Source organism: Pan troglodytes, chromosome 8 (assembly GCF_028858775.2).
Source record: "Pan troglodytes isolate AG18354 chromosome 8, NHGRI_mPanTro3-v2.0_pri, whole genome shotgun sequence".
In the NCBI taxonomy this organism is placed as follows: Eukaryota; Metazoa; Chordata; class Mammalia; order Primates; family Hominidae; genus Pan; species Pan troglodytes.
In genome coordinates this window covers 15,684,990-15,695,985 of record NC_072406.2, presented here as the reverse complement: position 1 = coordinate 15,695,985, position 10,996 = coordinate 15,684,990, and the positions used below count along the sequence as shown (strand labels likewise).

The window sequence follows — 10,996 nt, the reverse complement described above, 5'->3', positions numbered from 1 at the left end:
CTTAACGGACTGTGCGGTCCTCCCCATTTGTCCTGCCCGAAAATGCAAATATGTATGTGTGTGTATGCAAGTATCACTTGCACCAGTTTTAAAGCATGCTAAATTTAATGGTAATCAGACAAAAACTCAGGTATATGCTTTTAAAAAAATTTTTAAAAAGTTAACTCTGGCTTTAAAAAAAAACGAGGAAAAGAGAAAAATGACAGGAACACAATACATATTTATGATATCATTGTTGACAGAGATCCCATAATATTAGTGCAAGACATACATAAGCAGGGGAAGGGTTTGCCTCTCATTAAGAACTGATTCTACCTTAATTGCTTGTTCAGTCAAGTCGTCTGCAGAAAAAGACACATACAGTTAACTTTAGAGAATGATGATGACTCTGTGAAGGCAGAAATGAAACTCTTGATTTTATGGTGGGGCCGAGAAGAGGAGGAACTTTTATCTAACCCGTAAGAAAAGTTTTTATGCATAAGCAAACAGAACATCATAAGAGTAATAATAAAAATGCAAAATTGCTTAAGGGACCTCATGAGATCATTCGGAAGTGATGAAATGTAATTCAGTTCCATGCAGTGATCATTTACTGATAATCTCTTAAGTGTAAGGCCCTACATACTAGACCATGGGGGACATATAAGAACAGGAGATAGAATCAATCCATCAAATAGGCCCATCCTTTCCTTGGGGAATGTCGAGCAATTATCAAGTAAGTGTTTCCCATCTGAAATGGTCAGGTGCTTGCTCCATCGTTGCTGATTCTCTGGTCCACAGATCCAGGGGGACTGCTATGGTCTGAATATTTGTGTCTCCCCAAATTCATACATTGAAACCCCACCCCCAAAGTGATGGTTTTAGGAAGTGGGGACTTCAAAGGTGATTAGGTCATGAGCATGGAGCTTCCATTAGTGAGATTAGTGCCCTCAGTAAAGAGACCCTGCAGAGCTCCCTCACCCCTTCCACCATGTGAGGACACAGTGAGTAGATGAGTAGATGCCGTCTGTGAACCAGGAAGCAGGTCCTCACCAGACACCGGATCTGCCAGGACATTGATCTTGAACTTCCAGCCTCCAGAACAGTGAGAAATAAATTTCTGTAGTTAATAAGCCTCCCAGCTTATGGTATTCTATAATAGCAGCCAGAGTACACTCAGATGGGGCCTGTCCTTTTCCTACAACTATCCCGTTGGGTTGGGAATTAGAGGCCCCTGCACCGTGATGTTCTTGTGGAGTGTGGACCCTTCCCCATGGCACTGTCATGCCATTCCCCTTCCTGTATTGTATCAGTGCACAACGCAGGCAACTGTGACGGTAGGGGCTGTGCGGTGGTGCATCTTTGATCTCACGTCACAGTTCTTCCTCTGGACCTGCCATGCCCTTTGGTCATAGTGGGTGCTTTTCACCTGCCGTGCACATGGTTAGTGTTTGTGAACACTAAGTCCTGATGCTGTGGATGAGAAAGGTTGGGATTGTCAATAAAGAGGAGAGCAAATTGTGCAGCTACAAATGAGATCATGCAACACCTCAAGAATCAGTGTTAGAAACCATCATATATATTTGTGCATATATGTATTTATATGTATATACATTTTTTCAGGAAGCTCGTGAGTCCAGATACACATCAAATCCATATCCATGGTTTACAAGTGACAGAAGGCCAAGGTACTGGCAGTCCCAAAACGAACTCCTACATTTTACCAGAAATTTGAGAATCTTAAAAATAAATTGAAAACAAATGAGCACATTGCATATTAGAATACAAATTTTCAAAAATTCTAAAGCTGGTATCATGAGACTTTAAATAGATGTAGGGTCTATGGTGGCTTTTAGGGTCTCCTTGCGCACCAGCTACCAGGGGTATTTCTTGTGGGGTCTTGCTGCCTGGCTAAGTGGACCTTAATGAACAATCAACAATGAATGAATGAGCCACAGTGAATGAGCCACAATTGCCCCCCAGTGTCCCGGGATTCCACAGAAACCAAGGCCCTGAGGTTAAGTTGGAGCAAACATGCAAAGCGACACTGTGATTAAGTAATACAGCAAGTTCCTCTTGACCCCTTAATTTCAGTTAATTACATATAAATCTTATCAGCTAAAAAGTAGTTTTATGCCGGGCGTGGTGGCTTATGCCTGAAATCCCAGCACTTTGAGGGGGCCGAGGTGGGCAGATCACGAGGTCAGGAGATCGAAACCATCCTGGCTAACACAGTAAAACCCCGTCTCTACAAAAAATACAAAAAAATTAGCCGGGTGTGGTGGCGGGTGCCTGTAGTCCCAGCTTCTTGGGAGGCTGGGGCAGGAGAATGGCATGAACCCAGGAGGCAGAGCTTGCAGTGAGCTGAGATCGCGCCACTGCACTCCAGCCTGGGCGACAGAGTCAGACTCTGTCTCAAAAAAAAAAAAAAAAAAAAAAAAAGTAGTTTTAGAGGATGCTAAAATTTGTTTAACATATTTAGGTGCATTTTAAAAATTAAAAATAACTCACATACATAAAAACACAAAAATCATTAAGTATACAGCTTGCTAAATTCTCAGCAGGTAAATTCACTGGTGAAGCCGAGTCCCAGGTATAAAACAGGGTGTTCCGTGGCCCCTTTGCTTCACCGGTCACCAGGCGCTCAAGGAGATCTCTCTCCTGACTCCTACGATCATCAGCTCCTTGATCTTGCCTGTGACTTTTGCATATGTGGTATTGTAAAATGTGCACACTGGGTTTCTAAGAGTCATTGATACAGCCATGAGAGATGTACTTATGAAAAGGGTGTTGTCTCCTAAATAAGTAAAATAAATAACTTTATAGAAGGCAATATTTATTTATACAACTTTCTGCCTTCAGCATATTTTTAAACCATGGATGAAAAAAAAAAACAGAAAAGAAAAACCCCTCTCCCTTCCATCTCTGATTCCAGCAAGTTTTGCTGGGAAGGGTTTTTCCTTGTCAGGAATGACCTCCGGCTCACCTCTAAATTACTCCAAGTCTGTACTTGAGGAGGGGTTTAAAAGGGAAAGGGGAACGACATTTCCATCCTGCTTTAAAACGTAGAGGAACTTCTGTTGGCGTGTTAGTTTGCTGAGGATAATGGCCTCCAGCTCCATCCGTGCCCCTGTAAAAGACATGATCTTGTTCCTTTTTATGGCTGCATAGTATTCCACAGTGTGTTTGTACCATATTTTCTTTATCCAGCTTGTCATTCATGGGCACTTATAAGTAGGAGCTGAACAATGAGAACACATAGATACAGGGAGGGGAATCACACATACCGGGGCTGTAAGGGGGGTGGAGGGGTGGGGGAAGGGAGAGCATCAAGATAAATAGCTAACACATACTGGGCTTACTACTTAGGTGATGGGTTGATAGGTGCAGGAAACCACCATGGCACACGTTTACCCATACAACAAATCTGCACATTGTGCACATGTATGCCAGAATTTAAAATAAAAACAAAAATGAAGTAGAGGAACTTGCTGTGGAAGTTTTCATTGTCATGTGGTCTCCCCTTCAATAAAGGTAAGGATTAAATGTGTTTTGATATTTCACTCTGACCAAGACATGGTCTTCTCTCTCTGTTAGTGCTTACAGGAGATTACTTCTGACATTCACATTTACTCAGCTTCTTATTAGCGGTTCCTATCTGGTGAATTTGTTTATAACTAAGTGAAATAGGCAAATTTCCTGAAAAATAAATACCCCATTATAAACTTTAACCCATTATTATAAATAGCCAATGCAAGCTGGGCTTAATACCTAGGTGGTGGGTTGATAGGTGCAGCAAACCATCATGGCACACGTTTACCTATATAACAAACCTGCACATCCTGCACAAGTACCCCGGAACTTAAAATAGGTTACATGTAATAATTGCTGATCTCTTGCATTACCTTATATTATCTTATCTTTCTTTCTTTCTTTCTTTCTTTCTTTCTTTCTTTTTATTCTTTTTTTGAGATGGAGTCTCGCTCTGTGGCACAGGCTGGAGTGCAGTGGCATGATTTTGGCTCACTGCAACCTCCGCCTCCCGAGTTCAAGCAATCCTCCTTCTTCAGCCTCCCGAGTAGCTGGGATGACAGGTGCTGGCCACTACGCTCAGCTAATTTTTTGTATTTGCAGTAAAGATGGGGTTACACCATGTTGGCCAGGCTGGTCTCGAACTCCTGACCTTAGGTGATCTGCCCACCTCAGCTTCCCAAAGTGCTGGGATTACAGGCGTGAGCCACCATGCCTGGCCTCTTATATTATCTTGTTCAACTTGATAAGCAAGATTATTTTAGTAACTAAGCTGAAAATGGCTGCAGTGAAGATGAGGCCGTGGAGGCCATCGTGTCTGAAATACTAGTGCTGCTCACATCTAGACCTGCTCATCTAGATATACAGAATTTACACGGAGTTATCTGGATATTTGCCAATTCAGTTTTCTGTTTTCCCTTTTTGGTGAGATTTGTGTATTAATATTTGGGACCTCTGCTGAGTTTGTTGGCCTGCTGGGCTGGCTCTGCTTAATAAAATCCCTTTATACATTGAAAGGATTAATCTTCATATAGAGAGTATCTGTTACAGTGCTTAAGAGAGAAATACGTTTTAGGTTGGTTCAAAATGTTTGAGAAAGTCTTAGAATATGTATTTTACAGAGGTGAATCATGAAGCCATTTGCATTGTGAAACTTCATTCTTTTTTATTGTTTATATTTCTCAACATAAATCTTCAGTCAGGACACATTGATGACCTGTGCATATTAATTTCCAACTATGGTAAGTTATTACAATATCTCAGAATTTGAGGATATCTGTAAATCTTTTCTGAACTATTGGATCAAAATTTCCTGAGATTAATTATATTTTCCCTTGATAACACAGTCTGAGCAGGGAACATTCACTCACCAAGTACATATGTCTGTATGTGTGTCTGTTTGCTTCTCAGGGTTACAAAAAAGAAGGCAGAGATTGCATGCTAGAACAAAATACTGTGTTATATTCTGAAATCTTCTTTCTGTGAAATGTTTAAAAATAAGTTAACATCTTTATATCTTTATTGTGTATTGTATGAAAATGTATTATGCTATATATTTAAATACCCCATTGAACTCAGAATTTTAATTCTCAGAATGCCATCAGTATTAATCTGGAATGCTTTATTGAACAGGATAGTTGGTCCGGGGTATTGTTAATTAAGCATCATTTATTTCTCATTGCTCCAATATAGATGTTTCTTTGGTGACTAATTTTGAAATTCCCTTGAGCCTATGTAGGTCCTCATCCCAAAATACTTCTGTTTTAATAACAGGTATTTCCATGTTTTAACTAACTATTATAGCAAATGAAGCAAATATTCTATGATTTCTTCTTGAAGTTATTTTCTTTGAACTCTTATTTTATAACTTGAGTCTTTCAAGTGGGAGTGAAATGGTTTCTTCTCTCTCTCTCTCTCCCTCTCTTTTTTTGTCCAGGCTGCTAGAAACACGGAAATGGAGTGGGGAATAGTTAGAATTTATGTCAGGTTTGTGATTTCATTAAAATAAAAACTTCCATAGAGCTCATCTTCAACTCTTTCAGTGGATTTTTGTCTCCTCTCGATTCATTGTGTTATGACCTGGTGACCTGACAAGAGCTTTGCTTTTCTTGACCACATTGAATTGGGATCGTCCAGGTGATGTGGACCTGTTCTCGTGCCAGAGTCTGACTCTCAGCGGAGATTGACGATGCGATAGAAAGAACTAATAGCAGACAACTGCATTTCCAGGGCAGAGGTGATTATCTCTGCATCAGATTGTTTATTTATGTATTTTGTTATTTATGTATTTTACTGATTATCCCTTAAGTGTAAGGCCCTACTTACTAGACCATGAGGGACACATAAGGACGGAAGATAGAAACAATCTTTCAAATAGGCCCATCCTTTCCTTGGGGAAAGTTGAGCAATTATCAAGTAAATGTTTCCCATCTGAAAATGGTCAGCTGGGTTTCTCCATCATTACTGATTCTCTGGTCCAAAAATCCAGGGGAACTGCTATGGTCTGAATATTCGTGTCCCCCTGAAACTTATATGTTGAAACCCAACCCCCAAGGTGATGGTGTTAGGAGGTGAGGACTTGGAAGCTGATTAGGTCACAAGCATGGAGCTCCCATGAATGGGATTAATTAATGCCCTTATTTGAGAGACCCTGGAGAGCCCCCTCACTCCTTCCGCATGTGAGGACACAGTGAGTAGATGAGAGTGGGGAAGAGTGCAGGCTCCACAAGAGCATCACAGCGCAGGGCCCTCTCATTCCCAGCCCATCGGGATCGTTGCAGGAAGAGGACTGTGACCACCTTAATCTGCTCCGGCTGCTATAACAAAATACCATAAGCTGGAGGGTTATCAACCGCAGACATTTGTTTCTCACTGTTTTGGAGGCTGGAAGTTCAAGACCAAGGCCCTGGCAGATTTGATGTCTAGTGAGGACCTGCTTCCTGGTTCACAGACGGCATCTGGTTCACGCTTACTCTAAGCCAGGACTAGACCTAAGCTCTCTGGGCATTAGTGCACTCATCCCTCACGGCAGCCCTGTGCAGCTGGTGCCCTTATTACCATGACTTGAAGATGAACTGGGGCACATAAAGTAACTGTCCAAGGTCGCAGAGCTACTAATGGGTGAGAAAGATGAGAGCCTGGCCTGTCTGGCTTCAGAGTCCATGAGTTTAAACACTGCGCTGTGTTCCCTGACCTACCTTTCCTGACGTGGAAATCGATCATCTTAATTAGGTCAACAGACTTCACAATGGATAGACCTATGTCCCTGATCTCTACCAAAAAAAAGAAAAATGAAAAATGAAATAAATCATAACTCAGAGTTACAGGAAAAAAAATACTGCCTACGTGGCAGAGCATATTTACAAGGCAAGGAAAGGCATTATCAATGGAAACCTTTTTTTTCTGATTTGTAACTGGAAAAGGTTTTCAAAGAAGTTCTCAACCTTTCAAAATACTTTCAATGCCTTTCAGCAGAGGCTAAGAGTATGAAAAATGAAAGTGATGAAATTATGTTGATTGCATTAATGCCGTCTCCAACAGCAGAGAAGAGCTATCGCTGGAAGTGGTGGGAAGGCATGAGTAGACCAGAATTCATTATTTGATAGGCTTCATCTATTCCCAGTATTCTTTTTCTTTTAAAAAAAATGCCATCTTTTCTCTTGCATTGTGATGGAATTGATAGGAAAATATATTGAAATAGTGACATATATCATTTCATTCTTTTTCTGTGAAAAGATTCGGCTACAGTTACAGCTACCAAAAAGTTATAATTCTCACCCCGGTTCTGAGTTCAGAGGAAATTGGCTCAGATGTCACTGATTTGCTGCTGTGTGTGTGTGTGTGTGTGTGTGTAGGCGATTTCAGGTAACTAAATTAACTTCTTTTTGTTGTTCCTGTTGTTTTTGTTTTATTTGAGGAGTTTTTGCTCTGTCGCCCAGGCTGAAATGCAATGGCACAATCTTGTCTCACTGCAACCTCTGCCTACAGGGTTCAAGTGATTCTCCAGCCTCAGCCTCCCGAGTAGCTGGGATTACAGCCACCTGCCACCACTCCCGGCTAAGTTTTGTATTTTTAGTAGAGATGAGATTTCACCATGTTGGCCAGGCTGGTCTTGAACTCTTGATTTCAGGTGGGCCTCGCCACCTTGGCCTCCCAAAGGGCTGGGATTACAGGAGTGAACCACCACATCTGACCTAAATTAACATCTGAAGTTGTGAAACGTTTGAGCCTATGGAATTGTGCTTACTTGATTTTCAGTCTAGGGATTGGCTTCGGGCTGAAAGTCATTTTCCAGTTGGTTTCATAGAGGCTGAGAAGGGGACACAGGAAAGCCGAACACTTTCCCATCATCAGGAATGTTTTTCTGTCACCAGGACTATTTCTGGTTACTACCACTCTTCATATTTTTAGGCACTACTACAGGTTTACATGAAGGCTTTTGAATTTTTTATAACTTATAGCTCCAATGCATTCCTATAGCTTCAGTAATTTTTGCCAGGATACCAAATCGGACGTGTGATTTATGTTCTTATGTTTAAATCATTTGTTTTCTAATGTTAAGGGGCATTCCAAATGTTTCAGACTTCCAAATCTGTGACGTTTCTGTCTGCCACGCACTGGAAGGTTCTTCCATATATGAGGAATGGCGGGAGGAACACACACACACCAGAATCATGGCCGAAGACCTTGGGGGCACATTAGAAGTCGGCAATGTGTCAGCTGGTGTACTCATCACGTCTTACACTGTCCTGGCTTACTTTGCACACCTGACTTTAAAAATTATATTGTACATACTCCACTCACCTCATGGGGCTATTGTGTAAGTCAAAGGAAATGGTGTATGTGAAGCTGCCATGTAACTGAAAGCCAAAACAATGGGTGTGCTCAGGCACTCACATATAATACGTGGGTGCATGAGTGATTCTTTGAATGATTCTGGAAGGATGCAGAGAAACCTACAAGAAGGCATAACATACAATGATTACTCAAGAGGAGGATGACAGGAGCAGGAGTGGGTACCAGGAGTGAGCATGAGGGATGAGGCTGGAAGAGCATCTTCCTGAGACGCACACTTGCCCGGAGACAGCAGTGGCCCAGGGGTGTGGCTGGCCTCCTTCAGTCCCATCCTCCTTCCTTGTCTTGCAGAGCGTGGGCTTTGTTCCTGTGTCTCTCACTTGTAACTCAGGGAGGGCAAACCTTTTCCCTGGTTGTTGTGAACCAAGATGGGTGACACCATGTCCACTCCATTAACTGGACAAGCAGCCCCAGGAAATGAAGGATCCTAAGATGAAAACCCTGGAAGGGACAGAAGACATTCTCCCTGGATTTTGCATTGTCTAGGTGTGACTCCCAGAGCTTCCTCAGCTCTGGAGTCACAGGCTTGATGGTGGAACTAAGGAATACAGGAAGAGAAGGGAAGCGAGAGGCCAGCTGGCCACATTTAGAGGCACCTTGACTGTTGGAGAAAACCCCTCATTATCTGAGCTGATTTGAACTGGGATGATCATTAACATGTAGCAAAAAGAATATGTCCTGATTCCATGTAGTCATCATGTTTTTGGTTGGATGGTTCAAACAGTCCATGAAATAAAAACTATAACTGTTAACCATTCATTCTGAAGAAGTACAACTATGGCTAGACAGAAATTTCTCCTGTGGCTCCTAAGGAGAGCTCTGTGAGTGATGTCACAGAAATGCCATGATGATGTCCAGGCAGGAGAGGCTGTGGGGCACAGAGGGCCCTTCTCACACCAAGCATCCTGTACACCACTGCATCTACCGCACCAAAGAAAAAGCCACCAGCCACAGCTGCCAGGGCTCGGCACAGCGCTCTCCAGGCTGGACACCAGGTGTAGGCCCTCATATCCTTTAATCCTTGCTACCAAAACACCAGGGGTTAGGTCTAGGTCCCGCAGCTCACAGAGGCACAGAGAGCCAATCACTGAGGCTACTACTGCCAGGGAAGGAGGCTTTATTGGGTGCTGCAGCTGAGGAGATAAGAGATCAGTCTCAAATCCATCTCCCCGATGGACTAACATTAGGGTTTTCTCTGGCAGGGAAGAAATGTAACCATGTGTGGGAAAACGGGGGTCAGGGAGGGGTGAGGAACAGGAGTCGATCAACAGGCAGCAGATGGGTGGTTAGGCAGTCATGGAGGGCGAGGGCTCTGGCCTCTCATTGACAGATGTGGGGACCTGGTGAGTTTGAGTTCCTTGACACCATCTGGGAGGACTGATGGCTGGTGTCCTGAGAGAGACACTCAGGTAAGACAAATCTCCATTTCTCAAGTTTTGAGACTAGGAGGGTCCATCTTTATGTTCCTTGAAAAGAAACCATACACCTCAGTTGTATGAGACAATCGGGCAGGTTTTATGCTCAGTCAAGCAGGTGAAGGTGAGTGTCCATGCCCATTCCTGGGTTCTGAGGGCCTGAACAGGCCATGTGCATGAAGGAGAGGCTTGGATCTTACGAAATAAGAACAGAAGGTGACTCTCACCTGCAGTGAGGCAAGTGCAGAAAGCACCTCAACCCGGTGAGTGCAGGATTCTCCCTAGAGAGTTCTTCGGCTCTTCCCCAGTGTGTAGACAGGAGCCCACGGCACACAGCGTGGGAAATGGAGCATGCTGTGTAACACCACATGCAATGCTGCCCCTGAGCCTACACGGGGTTATTTATCCACAGAGCTAATGAGAGAGATGGCCAGCAAAGATCATCATGGCCCTGACCTATGGTGGTGGAGGTGGGAGTGGCGACATTTTCTCCCCGGTAATTTTTGATATGATTTGGATGGTTGTAATGAATGCACAGCACTTTTGTAAAACTAACAGCCTCCTTTCAAAAATGGATCAACTTATAAAGATAAAATTGTTTGATTTGGGGGTTTTAGAGTAGTTCTTTCTGATAATAAATTTGGCAAAATAATCAGTAGGCTGTTCGGGATATTCATAGTTTGAAATAATGAAACCATATAATTTGGGAAAATGGACACTCTTGTCTTTGTGTTCTGTATTGCAGGGAGAGGTGCACGGATCTAATTAAGTCCAAAACAGCATCACATGAGAACAAGCCAGGATTTATTAATGATCAGGACACCATGCGAAATTCATCTCCTTGACCTTAAATATTGAGATGACTGGAAAGAAATCCAATTTATTTGCTAAATCAAGAGATTGATTGTCTTACAGCCATATCTCGTCTATGTATCCTAAGCCTCACATTTATGATAATTTATTTTGAAAAATTAGCACATAAATATAATGTCAAGTTTTTTGTGGAGAGCCTACTCATCCTGAAATATTCTCACTTGTGTCATGAACACAGGTGTGCTGTAAATTTAAATGACATCTTAAAACATTTTTAATTCTGATGAGATGTAACAAACCTTCATAGAAGGTTCTGTTCTGCTTGACCCACAGATATTGGTAAACTGCAAGCTTTCTATTTCACTATGTCTACATTCGCCTGTATTTTGTTGGAAAACAATGAA

At 42.4% G+C, this 10,996-nt stretch overlaps 1 long non-coding RNA gene across 1 annotated transcript; it reads left to right on the top strand.

Annotated features, from left to right (window-relative positions):
* Positions 1 to 10,188: 10,188 nt before the first annotated feature.
* Positions 10,189 to 10,693, top strand: LOC107966893 (uncharacterized). The gene is made up of 2 exons (XR_001706950.1): positions 10,189 to 10,275; positions 10,525 to 10,693. It is a non-coding gene; the product is annotated as an uncharacterized LOC107966893 (long non-coding RNA).
* Positions 10,694 to 10,996: the final 303 nt, after the last annotated feature.